This window comes from Bacillus rossius, chromosome 2, assembly GCF_032445375.1.
Source record: "Bacillus rossius redtenbacheri isolate Brsri chromosome 2, Brsri_v3, whole genome shotgun sequence".
NCBI lineage: Eukaryota > Metazoa > Arthropoda > Insecta > Phasmatodea > Bacillidae > Bacillus > Bacillus rossius.
In genome coordinates, this window is record NC_086331.1 from 55,065,382 (window position 1) to 55,080,499 (window position 15,118).

At 38.3% G+C, this 15,118-nt stretch overlaps 1 protein-coding gene across 2 annotated transcripts in view; it reads left to right on the forward strand.

The window, feature by feature from the left end:
• LOC134529296 (flotillin-2) overlaps positions 1-15,118 on the forward strand; it is a 413,942-nt gene that overhangs the window by 265,927 nt on the left and 132,897 nt on the right. The gene's annotated exons all lie outside the window — the stretch shown is intronic.

The window sequence follows — 15,118 nt, forward strand, 5'->3', positions numbered from 1 at the left end:
CCTGTCACTTTGAGTTTTAATATTTTTTCTATAATCTTAAAGTTGCATGCCTCGTTATAGACTGATAAACGGGGACTGTCGGGAGAAAATAAATAATTACTTGACAGAGACAGCTACAACTACCATAAATGTTACACCAGTCTGCAAATGTTCACACCAAAAAGTGCCCAAATATAGGCGATAAGCCATGTCGAACGATGCATTGTCTTGCACTCTGTAGCTTAATGTTTGTAAAACCAATATGGCGGCGCCTTATCCCCATTGACCATCAGTTTCAAAGCAACCGAGTGCTATAAATGTGAACTTGAATATATCTGGCGATATCATACAGAGAAATGACAATATCGCTAAAAAAAAAAAATATTAGAAAATGCGTGTGATATACTCTCGCCTTCATTACAAAATTTGCGGCTACTCATTGCAAAAGGCAGTGTTTGATTTCACATTTACCAAGTCTGAAAAAAGTTACACCACTATATTTTCTAGGCCATTAAGCATGTCGATAATTATATTTTTTCAGGCGTATTACGTCTCCGAATGTCATGCTTGCTGGCTCTATGGGAAACAACTTCTATAGACTATCAGCTTTAACTTTGGCTGGGTACGACCCTCCATATTGTTAAATATTTTTATTCGCTAGTTATTTTTAGAAATTAGTGTTAAAATCTGCTTGCGCAAGGACACAAGCAATTATGTGACGGCTTTCTTTAAATAGTAAAAAAATAGTATATTTTACAAAATATTTGTTTGAAACTAGTTGAAATTTACAAAATAAAGCACTTTAATTCAGGAACATATTAATGTGAAAAACATATTTTTGCTGTATTTCCTTGTGTATTATAAATGTGTAGACTTCGTTACACTGGTAAGCTTTGATTGTTTATTATTTTATTTTAAGTTGGTGCACGAAAGTTTGCCGAAACACGCATCTTTTGCTGCTACCTCGGTGGATCGAACCCGCGGCTCCTTGTAACCGGTGCCTTGGCTAAGTGGGGACAACTGTTTGTGTAGATGCTCACCCAGAGCCCACCTATACAGGGCTGTGTGTGATGAACTGAGCACCACAGCAGTGCATACATAATTATCTTAATAAAGGTTTTCTGGATCTTGTACAGATTGAGTGACTATGTTATTTCCTGTGTGAGATAAAAAGAAATAAAATAATTAACTTTCGATGTGACAAAAATAACTGCGCAGTAGAAAAATATTGTAATATTACAAACAAATCATTTTGAAACGAATTGCCGAAATATTTCTTTTAACACCACATGTAGTCCAATTTTAAGTTTTTATTAACATATCGGAATTATTATTAAAAAATCTCATACGAATCGAATTATCACGTGAGTATTCCTTAAAATTATGTTCTAATTCAGGTCATCAAAAAAATATTTAATAGTAGCCTACTATTTAAAGAAAGGTAGAAGTATACGAAATTGTTCGCTTTCCTCCAATCTGGAAACCTGAACTAGAACTTTAAACAACTGAATTTACATTTTAAGTTTAGTTGAGTTTAATTTTTAAGTTTAACTCTATATTTTTTTGATACTTAAAACTTGACTGTAGTAATTGAATGAAGTCGGTCGTAACGTCTAGTTGACACGGTGGTCATTTGAGACCACGAGGGCTGATAAGTTGAGATTGGAACGTTGATGGGATTAATGGGGGGTGGGAAAACCAAGCTGTCTCACGGCGACGCGTCCTCCACGTTTCCCACCTGCGAAAGGTTCGTGTTTGGCCCGGATCGCCTTGTATGACGGGCAGGTGATCTGACCAGACCCAGGCTAAAGTTCTGCATAATGAGTTGACAGATGCTATGTAGGATACATTGCATTTTACACATCAGTAATGACTAAAGGGTAGGCTTGAACATTGATCTTGATTTAAAAAAACTTCAGCATTATATTTCGGTGGCTAAATAAACATATAACATTTGTGGCAAGGATGACAAACTTGAAAACTTGTTCATGTATTTGCAATTTTTTTTTCTTAGGGAGTATACTGTTTTGTTGTAGCATTGGTTTTGTGTGCATTATACAGAAAATCATTTTGACATAAATGTTGCACTCAAGTCTACTAATTGAATTTATCCTTCGACCGTTTCAAATTCACAACATTTAAAGGATATTATTATTTTGCATTGGTATTTTCGACACCGAGAACTGTAGTGGAAAACTTAATTTAAGTGACGAACTATATTTTCATTTAAGTTTTAAGTTGGATTCATTTATGTTTTCAGTTCAAGGAAAGCACTACCGTATTTGACTTTCAAATATCAAGTCCAGTATTTAGTTACGTTCTGATTTGAGAAAAGGGAGTCTTCACTGATCGACAACTCATAACGAGCTTCACTCCAGTTTTAGGTACCGCAGACGACAAGCACAGGATTTATTTGAGGGGGAGAGATAGGAACTGAAGAGCGTCATCTTGGTTTTAGTGGCTTTTAGGCAATACAATGTTCTATCGTTTAATTTTCCAAATTTGGCTTTGTTACAGCACAATTTTAATTAATACCTGAAGTTCATAGTGACTGACTGCTACAAATTAGATTATTATTTTTTGATTGACTGCACCTATAATAATATTCTCAATATACACTATGTTATGTTCTTTGAAAATCTCTGAATATATGGACTGTCTTGACTGAAGCCTGTCGAATGTTAAAATAATGGTTTATATGAAGGAGCAAGTTTAATAGTCTTCGAAATTAAGATTAATATGTAGTTACAGCATATATATTTTTTAACTCACATATACGTAGTGTTAGAAAATGTACAATATTTCATTTGCTGCAATACAATAACAGAATTTAGCAACTAAATTTCCATTATATTTCCTTGGGAAACGTACATTTGTTTCTGCAGAGAACGCTTCGTCTCTTTTGCTATTGAATTATTGCATTTTTACGCCAGTGATCTTGTTTCAGGACAATTCCTTCACAGGTTTCCCTATAAAAGTATTTTGAATTACGATTTGTTTCATTTTTTATCGCCAGAATCAGGCTACGCATTATCTATTTTTTTAAAAAAGGGACAGGCATATTGGCTATTCATAACTAATATTTTTTCTAGAGTATTGTGGCATGCTCACTTAGGCCAAATCTTTGTTTAAAGAGAGGAGAGAGAGAGAGAGAAAGAGCGAAAGAGTGAGCTCTTTCGCATCATTTCGCGAGATGACTGTTTCGTGCTCTCTCGTGATCTCGCGAATTCCCGTTAGGACAATGCGTTCTCTCGATGGAAAATAAACAAAAAAATATGAAGACCCAGATGGTGAAATGTTTTATATAGACTCTAGTCTTGCGTACACATACTTCAACAACTAAAATAACAATTTAAGAGGCCACAGTGCTTAGTTTCAAATTTTAAGCAGCTTGTAGAGGTCGATACTGTTGTCCCTGAGTACTCGAAGCATAAGTAGGCAAAATAAACAACGATGCTTACTTTTAAATTATATAAGACTTGAATAAAACCCGCTATTGAAATATGGTTAGAGCCTCTGGCTGGTGAGATAAGGATCCCGGGTTTGATTCCCGGCTGGGTTAGGTTATATTTCTCGTGAGGAAAATCTCATTCGGGGGTTGAAACTCCTTGCTGCGAAAGGCAACGGCAAGCCACTGCAGTATCATCTCGCCTAGTATTCCACAGCCACGCTATGGACACCTTCCCCTGGCGATGACGGTGAGTTCAACCCATCAGCGTCACTTTCCGCCGATTCACGCATCTATTAACCTGAAGTTTTAGGGCAAGATGGCGGGCATCAGAGAGCGAGAGAGCACTAGAGGGTATACCGAGTTCGTACGCCTCCTTAATATCCTTAAGAAGTCCCTAATTTGTCTTTAGTTGTATAAGGACCCTTAAAAGTCCTTACATTTCTCTAAGAAGCCTTTAAAACTCCTTAATAAAGACCGATAGCATGCAAATAATGGCTAAATGGTGGTATTTTAATTGTGTTTTTTTTGTTTTCGACTTGGAAAAAAAACGCTTTGCGCATGCGCAGTGCAATAGGCGAATTTCGGGCCACGTGTTTAGATTTTAAAAAATTGAATTATATTTTTGTATTTAGTAACTCACCTTTGAACTGAAGGTGTGTTTTACTGTCGTACTTTGAACTTATAAAGCAAATGTAAATGTGATCAAATTAAATGTTACAGCTTAAAATTTCAGTTAGATATGTGTTCCAGAGATAATTATAGACAATAAATTGAAATAACCAAGGAAATAATGTTTTGTGCATAAACTATTTTATATTATTATTTTCTTGAGGGGTTTTGTGATATTTCAAATAGTTTTCTACCTTTGATAATGATGAAGGTGATGAAGTAAATGGTTCCTTAATAAGTCCTTACATTTTCATTGCATTGGGAGGGTACGAACTATGGGATACATTGTCGTGCTCCTTCGCGTTCTTCGAGTCGATTCGAGACATGGAGAGAGTCCTCTCTCTGACGTGGTTCCGACGTGAACGCGAGGGCGAGAACACGAAATAGCACTCTCTCGGCCAATCGAGACACGGCCTCAATAGAAGTTTCATTTTCGGTTGTTCCCGTGACTGGATAACCCATAAAATGCATGCCCGAAGAAGTTCTTCATAATAAGGTGGTGCAGAGATATTGTCTAAATATGTATTTAAATGTTAAGGTTTACCGAGCATTCTAGTTTATTCAGGAACGCGAAATTAGAAGTAATTTACTTATTAGTCTCTAACCAGGAACACAGAACTTTTACTTTTACTAAAAAGTGTAGCGGCGAGTGCTATAATAGTCACGAAAATTCGATTCAAATTGTACTCAAAATAGAAATGTAAGTATTTTGTTACACTACAAAATGGCGATAATGGCTGTAGGAAAACTAAATAAAAATGTAATTAGTAAAGACAATATAATTCATATACATAAATGTTGTTTAGCATTTAAAATTTTTCTGGAATTTTAAATTGATTTTTTTCTTTTTATCGATTATTTAAAATGCTTATGAAGCAATTATTGTGCAATATATGCCGCAGCTCGCAAGAGTCCACGGTATTCTTTCCAAGCACCGGTCTGATAAACCAGCACAGTTCAACAATGCCGACAGGAAGTAATGCGAAGGCCGTGTTAGTGAAAGGTTTTTTTTCTCACAAGAAAAGCGTACCGTTTTGCGAAACGTAGTGTTCCACTTGCGCCCATTGTCTACTATTTGCCTGGACAGGTGAGTGAACTGAGCGACGAAACGCCCTGTTTATCTTGAATTTTTTAGTAATGTTTTAAACAATGCAATGAACGCTTGCCATACAAATATGGCAAATTTACCGCGAATTTAACTTCTTTCCCAAACCAAATATTGGAGAGATACCATGGATTCGTGATAAAATACTTTACCATTCGTTAGAAGAGTACAGGATGTCCATAAAATAATATCCCAGTTTCATAATAGAATGTCCCAGTTTCAATGGTATATTATAACAGTTAAATTTAGACTATTAACAACAAATCAGACATCAAATTGTCGGTATCATAACCTAGTTTTTCTTACAAGTGTTCAATATGTGCACCTTTAGTTATACTTCACACATCCAGTTAAACTTTAAACGAAACCCACGTTGAACTATAATTACAGATTTACTGTTAGCAAATTACAGAACACAAAACGCTTTACGCTCAGGAGTCGCAATTTTGTGTAGGTGACCCTGCAAACGTGAAAACAACAAAGCAGCACTCGCGCATGCGCTTATCTAAAATTGTCTGAGTTACTCTTTAATTGTGACCTTGAACCAAAACTCTACTTTGCTTATAGTTGATACTATTAAAATTTATAACTGGGACATTATTTTATGGACATAACATATAATAAATAGTATGTCCGAGCCCTGGAGTCGGTGTGTGGCGTCAGTGTTGATGTACGCCATTTTTGATTATGATGTCTGGGCCGCCATCTTAGATGACCTTTGATTTTGACCCGGCCGCCATATAGGGGGTTACCTGGACCCCAGCAGCCATATTGGCTGACATTGTCCTCGGTCGCCATATTGTAATACTTATATGCTGACTGCCATCTCGGATTCCTCCATTTTAAGTTAAAAAAATTTCGCCATCTTGTGTTTCGCCATCTAGGGTTCTAGAGCCTTCCGCCATATAAAATTATGATTTCACAGCCGCCATTTCGTTTACGTAAGCTGGAGGCCGCCATGTGGTTTTCGACTGCTGGGGGCCGCTATTTTGTTTTTGTCAAAAGGAGGCAACCATCTTATTTTCTTCTGATGGATTTTGCTATCATTTTTTTCTGCTGTTTGTTCCTAGAGTGCACTAGCATCGCTCTGTCTCATTAATATAAGGTCGAGCTTCCATTAACTACCATTGTTTTTATGCCCCGTATAGAGATATGAAATTTAATTTCTTCATACAACATACATCGGAACGAGGTGATTCGAACCATGACATGTCAGACCTCTGATATGGAAAACCTAGGCCTTTGACCTCACAGCCGTTGAAACATAAACCAGACTAACATGTAAGGTATAAAAAAACTCGTTCGGATTTGTAATTTTTTTATGTGACGGATTTATAGCAGCACCTGTTTGGGGCCGAGTTGACATCTTTGTTATAAATGCTTGCTAATAAGAGCGCTAGTGTCGCATATTGTACATGTAGTTTGCTAGAGTGCGCTACTGCCATCTTTGTTTTCAATGATTGCTGCTAGATGGTGCTGCCGCCATATTTGTTTTCAATGCTTGCTACTAGGAACACTAGAGTTGCATTTGCACACACCTTCTGCTAAAGTGCACTGTCGCCATCTTGGAATACTTTGTTCTCATGTTTGTTTAAGTTATACTCACTAGAGTGTAGTATTGTCAATCATCAGACCGTCAGCTGTCGTATCATCCGCCATATTGAAAATTTGTAATTATCAACCAAAAAAATTTACAAAAAAAATCTATAAACCATTTAAAAATTGGTCTGTTGTATTGATTTTTCTTTTGATTCATGTTTTCGGTTTGATCCTTGGTCGGCGAAAAAAATATAAATCCAACCACAAAAATCATTATAAAAATTAATTTATTTTTCACTACCTATTGTCAAGCATATTAACCATCCTCACCACAAACAATAACTCTATACAAAACAACTTCCCCAGCTGAATAATTATGCTACGTACTGTAGCAAGGTTCAAACCATGCTAACTGCAATTATTTTTGTAGCAGCAAACCACGGTCTGATTACCATCTTTGCCTTGCTGGGTGGATCTTTAGGTTTCACCAGTTTATTAGAAATGAACAAAAACAAGGTGTGATTCCGTCTGAAATATAATTACTCCATACTGAGGAAACTTATAACAGATACAAGAAAATATTAACGTACAATATTAATTACATTCTTAAAAGCTCTCAGGTATATTCAAAAAAAAATAATTGGCCGGCCGTACATGGAATTATCAAAAGTTTCATTTACTAAAAAAAATACATAAACCAATAAAAAAATTACAAATATGTTTAAACGATCCCAGGATATATACTTAACGTCCAGAAATTATGTTTATCTAATTAACTGCATCTGACGACGTAATTTAAAGAAAGTTCAAAAAAGGGTCAAAAGATACAGAAGCACCGGAGGTCGGGGCTTCGTTTCCCGGAGATCACGCGGGTACATGATGCCAGGGTGCTTGTGTCCTGTTGTGGAAGGGAGATGAAAATGCCAATTCGGCGTCCGGCTCTCGGACCCTGTCAGACAGGGGAGTTGGCTTCCGTTTACCGATGCGTCGCCAGCCAGGAACTGGATCCCGCGATTACGCGGCTGGGCGCGGTTGTTTTCATCTTTTCAAAAAAAATTAAAAGAAAAATAACTATTACGTTTTGTACTATGCAGACGGACTAAACTACTTGAAAAAGATTATAGGGATAGCATCCCTTATTTAGGCGACTACATAGTCGGTTGCGGCCGGATGGAAGTCTTGCAGTGTCTCGTCGACTCGCCGATAATCGCGAAAAGGTCCGTCTGCAGTCGCGACGCGAAGTGTCTCGCGGAGAACCGCGTCTCGTAATTAAAAGTAAATCTTGAATCAAAAGTGGAAGGGAGGGGGCTGGGAGTCCGGACCGAAAGGTTCCGAAGTTTCCCGAGTGGGAGTCATAAAAAAACTCTGACTGATGCCTCGAAGTTGGTAGCACTGGCCGACTTTAGCGCAACCTATTGAGGGGTGTCTGTGATAAAAAAGAATCGACTTGCCCAAGGCGTCTGCTTAAACCAAAGGTTAAAGGGACAGTCAGGTGCTACACTCTGGCGGCCTACAGGGTAAGTTGGCTGGGCGGTTAGCGAGTTTGCCGCTAGGTATCGTGTGCGGTCCATCTTGGCACACACATTTTTTATGCAAGGCGTCCTTGGAGACGGTCGCTGTCTGCTGGGGTTTCTGACCTGTCATTGGCCTTAGGCGAATTCTTAGAACTGAGTGGGAAGAGGGGTGGAGTAAGGGGGGGGGGGGGGAGAAAACGCAACGACGCTGGGAACAAGCATCCATGTCGTGACTCCAGGGGAGTGAACCTAATACGTATTCGTGACAGTAAAAGCTATGGTCAGCTCGTCTCTGAGAAATGGTAACAGCTCGTCCAGAGCTGCTGTATGCAGTTTTAGTCATGAAGTGAAGTAACGTTACAGGACTGGGACGTGCCTGTAAGCGAGGGAAATTTTAAGCTGGCTGCCAGCAAAGTATTAGATCTGCAAAATATCAGATACGTCTCTGGGAAAGGTGCTTCAGACTACTGGCACAACGTTTAACTTAGGGGAGTACACCAGCCTAACAAAGTGTAAATAGCCCTTTAGTAACCAAATTATAGAGCAAATAAAATTTTCAAAAATAATTTAAAATTATAGTAAAATTAAAAAAAAAGTGTCGAAATACCAAATTTCCGGCACAGTACTATCATTATGCCTGCCATGAAACCTTGTTCGTCGATACTTTCAAGCAAGTCATGACCACTGTGAAGCATATAGGCCATAGTATATTCGTCGATACTTATAACGCCTTTCATAGAAGTCATGGTAAATGTCCAGCATATAAGTCAAGCATCTCTGAACCACAAAGGATTCATCGCCGATGCTTGGTATGCCTTTGAAACAAGTTATTATCAACATCAAGCATATAGGTCAAGCACCTCTGAACTACGACACCTTCTGTGTGGATTTACTGAACACGCTTTAAGCTGACTGTAAGACCTATTTCAAGCAGACACGACAACTGTCTCCGAAACACCAGACCTACAGTATGGCTATAACCTGAAAAGCTTAACAAATAGAGGAAATTGCCCAAAAGTGGACCCCCATTTTGTTTTTTAATAAAAACACATAGAAAACTGTAAAAAATATGTTTTTAAAGCATGAAATATTTACTTTGTTAAGTTGTAAAGCATTTACATTTGTAATTTTGGAAAATATAATTAAAAATTTCTTTAAAAAAATTATTTACCAAATCCTTACACTTTGACGATCTTAAAAATAGTTGCCTAAATCGGACCCCTTGTAAAATCTATCAAAATAACACAGAGTAAAATAACAAATAAGGTATTAGTAGTATATAATAGGGGCAGCTGGGACTGGCGCTGGCGCGTGGTGTGTGGCCGGTGGTGTTTTCCGCCATCTTGGATTGTGATGTCACGGCGGCCATCTTGGATGGTTGTGACCTTGACCTTTGACCTTGACATTTGACCTTCAAAATGTGTCAAAATCCGCCAAAATTGGGCAAAATTTGCCCAAAATTCCTCAAAAATCGCCAAAATTTCAATTTCTATGAAAACAAATTCCGCCAAAAAATCTCAAAAAATTCCACAATTCAAAAATTCCCGTTTTCGAGAGAAAAATTCCCGTTTCGAGGGAAAATTTCCCGTTTTTAGTCCTTAAAAATCCCAGCGGCTAGAAATGTCCATATGTAGGCTTAAGCATCCATGTCTACAGCCTACGATAAGCCTCTGACGTCATCATGGATTATGACGTCACCGTTGCAATTTCCGTTACGGCCGCCATCTTTAACTTTTTTATTTATTATCCGATTTTAATGAAATTTTTTTTAAAATTATAAAAATATTCATTTAATAAAATTTCAATAAATTTTTTTTAAAAATCATACATTAACGACACGGAGCTCGGAGTCCTCGGTTCAAACCCGACGAGTGCAAAAAAAATAAAAATGGCGACCGATCCTTCCCCCCCGCGGTGGCTGCAGGCATACTGACTCCCACCACTTTTTTTCAAAGCATTTATATCGTCAGGTAGTATGACGTCATGTCCGACATCTTGTCCTCGTCTGCTGGAAGCCATCATCAGTGTATCGTCGGCGAGAGTGCGCTGACGCCATGTTAGTTTAATTCTTATCCGCTAGAGTGCAGTAATCATTTATTATTGCTGTGACACCCGACATCTTGTCATTTGGCCGCCATCTTGAAAATCCGTAATTATTTAGCTAGAAATTCGGGAAAAATTCCAAAATTCATTAAATAAATTTGTAATCTATATACTGATTGATTAGGTCGACTAAGGTCCTTGGTACGATCTAGGACGATGCAAAAAAAAGGAAATATAACATCAATTTAACATAATAGTAACAGGTTCGAAAATAAAAACACTGCAAGTTCTTTTACAAACATAATATTTATTACATAATTTCTATTTTACTACAGGATCACCTGCGAAGGTTAGCAATCTTACAAACATTTAGGTCCGCATAGGCGTGAAATGACTAATTCTTAGCTCCAATCGGTTTATACAAGACAGAGTCCAGCCAGATCCTTTACAGACATAGTCCTCCTCTTCTTGACAGAGTTTCTGGATACCTTGTTTAACAGTTTGCTTGATATCGTTAGAACTGTAAATTACTGCAGCCGATGTCTTGAATGCACACTTCTTCACTTTGTCATCGAACGGATAAGGCTTTCCATATATACAGTCCAACCACAAGTTATATTTCAAAGGTCCGTTTGTTGCTACGTCATCAGTAAGCTGATTGATTATGTCCTGTCTGATATCATCAAGAAAATTACAAATGTCCTTTGACTCACTTAACGTACTTGGATAATAGTAGTCTTTCAATGTTCCACGAAATGCAGACTGCGCCAAGTAGAAGCCATTATCGTTCACTTGTAATGCTCCGATCACAGTCTTATGTTTATTTTCATGTTCAGATGCCACAGCAATCGGTTGCTGCACATCAGTTTTTTTACTTGTACGCTCACGAGTCACCAATATAAACTCAGGAGTCGTAATTGCTGCAGGTAGTTCAGCAGTAGGCGCACTGACTTCACCTTTACAGTTTATCGAATGTTGGCGCAAATTATCAATTCGAGTAAACCATTTATGACACTCGTCACAGCGAAACTTCATGCGAGAAGGATTCTTCGTACATTTACTCCTCTCATGTCTCCGTACATCATGTGCAAATGCAAACGTCATGTCGCAGTAGCCACAAGGATGCCTAGTTGAAGACAAACCCGAACCAGATGTCGCTGTTACTGCAACTGAATCATTTCCAGGCATACTCTTATGCACATCAATGCATCGTTGTTGTATAGAAACCTTTACTTTCTGCCGCACTGCTGGTCCTTTACATGTCTCCAAGTGATGCTTCAAATTAGCATTTCTTGTAAATTGCTTGCGACACTTAATACAACCAAACATTTTACGATAAGGGTTCTTGGCACATTCTCTCTTCTCGTGTCGACGAGCATTGCTGATGTTTGAGAAAATCTTGTCACAGTAACGACATCGATGTTCGTTAGTTGACGATTCGCCATCCATTGAAGTCTCCATCGAGGGCGAAACAGCGTTCGTCGAGGTTTCCTGTACAGTCAGCACTACCGGCATTAAAGTCTCTTCTGCTGGTGGTATCACATCTGTTGAAATCCCCTCCAATGTTGACGTCATCGTTACCAACGGGATCTGCTCCTTCTCCGTCGTAGCTGTCGATAAGGTTCCCGTAGTCGATGGTACAACCTCCGAGTTCAACGTTAAAGACGGTAAAGATGCCATCGAGTTCGCAAGAACAGGTAATTACGCGATTTTAGCACCAGATTAAACAATCTAGGTGATCCTTACACCGCCGTCGTCAGAAACAAACTGAGCGTCCTGCTGTCTAGGACGCGCTTATATACATGCACCGGATGGAATAATACGCTAGTCAAATCAAGAACAATTTATTATAATACTAGAGTGAAAACAACATTAAAAAAATAGAAGCACCATCAAAAAAAAAGGAAGCACACTTGGAAGCACCGACAACGAAAAGGCAGCACATTTGGAAGCACCGACAACGAAAAAGGCAGCACCATCATCGAAAAGGCCGCACATTTGTCATTGGCTCCAATATTCATTGGCTCCAATATTCATTGGTTCCATCAGTCTATTGATTCTATCAGTCTAGTGACTCCAACAGTCATTGACACCAACGGCCTTTTTCTTCATCAGCTCCAATGATATTTGGCTAGAATGCTACGAGTCTAAGAGACCATGAGACTACAATTCTACGAGTGTACAAGACTCCTCCAACTACCTTCAAGTGTATAAAGCTCCAAATGCTCCAACAGCTCCAACACGCAATGTACGCGCAATACATGCAATTTACACGCAATAAATGTAATGATTACACAGTACACACACAGGAAACGGAAAGTACACACAGTACACACAGGAAACTGAACGTACACACAGTACACACAGGAAACGGAACGTACACACAGTACACACAGGAAACGGAACGTACACACAGTACACACAGGAAATGGAACGTACACACAGTACACACACAGGGAACGGAACGTACACACAGTCCACACAGGAAACGGAACGTACACACAGTACACACAGGGAACGGAACGTACACACAGTACACACAGGAAACGGAACGTACACACAGTACACACAGGAAACGGAACGTACACACAGTACACACAGGAAACGGAACGAACACGTAATATTCACGCAATTGACACACAGTACACGCAGAGTACACGCAATTTACGCAAAGTACACCCAATGTACGCAATGTACGCAATATATATGTAATGTACACACAATGACTACGCTTCGTTCGCGCAGGACAAGCATTTAATGAAAACGAAGCACGTTTGGACGGAAATTCTATAAAACGAAAGCTCATTTAACGAAAAGGAGGCGCATTCTCTCGTTCATTCAACTTGGTAGGATACGATCTTCAATGATAAGTTAGGATATAATCTCTCCAACAGTCTATGAATCCAACAGTTTATATTTCCATTAGCCATCAACTCCAACAGTCATTGACTCCAACAGTCATTGGCTCCAACAGTCATTGCCTCCAACAGACATTGTCTCCAACGGCCTTTTGGTTCATCAGCTCCAATGATATTTGGTTAGAATGCTACGACTCTAAGAGACTATGAGACTACAATTCTACGAGTGTACAAGACTCCTCCAACTACCTTCAAGCGTACAAAGCTCCAACTACTTCAGCAGCATTATGTTATAATAGTACAAGGCTACTTGACTACGAAGCTACAAGTCTACATGGCTCCAATTGCGGCATCTGTCTTCGGCTGAATTTTCTCTTTGGCTCCAACTGCTACAGCAGCATTATGTTATAATAGTACAAGGCTACTTGACTACGAAGCTACACATCTACAAGGCTCCAATTATCACATCTGTCTTCGTCAGAATTTTCTCTTTTGCTCCCACTGCTCCAACAGCATTATGTTATATGATTCCATGGATACTTTGTTACATAGCTACAGGTCTACGAGGTTCCAATGCATCATGTTTACGAAGCTTCCAGAACACAGGGTTACGAGACTGCGAGGCTACAGGACTACGAAGCTTCCAGGACACGAGGCTACATGGCTACGAGACTACATGACTCTAACTGATTACAATAGCACCACTCAGTGGTGAGAGTTAGGTTATCTCATGCAAAAGTACTTTATGCATGTAGTTCTGCTTTTCAACAACAGATGGCGCCACATGTTGCTTGCAGGTAAATAATATTTAGTTCTTTTATGCGGGATGCGGGATGCTCACTAACGATCGCAAAAGAAGGATGGCTTCGCTAGACTCCAAGGAAAAGGAAGTTCGTCTTACATGTTGGTGCTCCACAGATGTCTCATAGCGTAATATTAATTTGACTGAGTAATGATATTTGTCAATTCCACCTGATAAAAATATTGCAAGTTTTGATTTAGTAGCAGAAATTATCGAATTAAATGTAACTCCAATTAAAATGACATGTCTCAATAGACAAAAAAAAATCCATGCAGAGAGTGGTTCCTCAGAATAGTCAGAAACACTTGAAGAAACCACAGGAATGATTGCAAATACACGGGAAAAACCATCAAATTATTGACATTAATAATCAGGAGCACACGGAGAAAACCATCATAATATTGGCAAGAATAATCAGGAGCACACGGAGAAAACCATCATAATATTGACCAGATTAATCAGAAGTACTCGGAGAAAACCACCACATGTTTTCCTTGATATCATAAAATTACAGGAAAAAAAATATTTAAAAAAAAATAAAAATAAATTAATAAAAAAATAAAAAAAATAAAAAAATGCATAAACAGTTTCTGGCTTGTACAAGAACTCTATCTTTGCTCAACAATGATAAGTTTACAAGCTAGCAGAAACTGTTTATGCATTTTTTATTTTTTTTATTTTTTTATTAATTTATTTTTATTTTTTTTAAATATTTTTTTCCCTGTAATTTTATGATATCAAGGAAAACATGTGGTGGTTTTCTCCGAGTACTTCTGATTAATCTGGTCAATATTATGATGGTTTTCTCCGTGTGCTCCTGATTATTCTTGCCAATATTATGATGGTTTTCTCCGTGTGCTCCTGATTATTAATGTCAATAATTTGATGGTTTTTCCCGTGTATTTGCAATCATTCCTGTGGTTTCTTCAAGTGTTTCTGACTATTCTGAGGAACCACTCTCTGCATGGATTTTTTTTTGTCTATTGAGACATGTCATTTTAATTGGAGTTACATTTAATTCGATAATTTCTGCTACTAAATCAAAACTTGCAATATTTTTATCAGGTGGAATTGACAAATATCATTACTCAGTCAAATTAATATTACGCTATGAGACATCTGTGGAGCACCAACATGTAAGACGAACTTCCTTTTCCT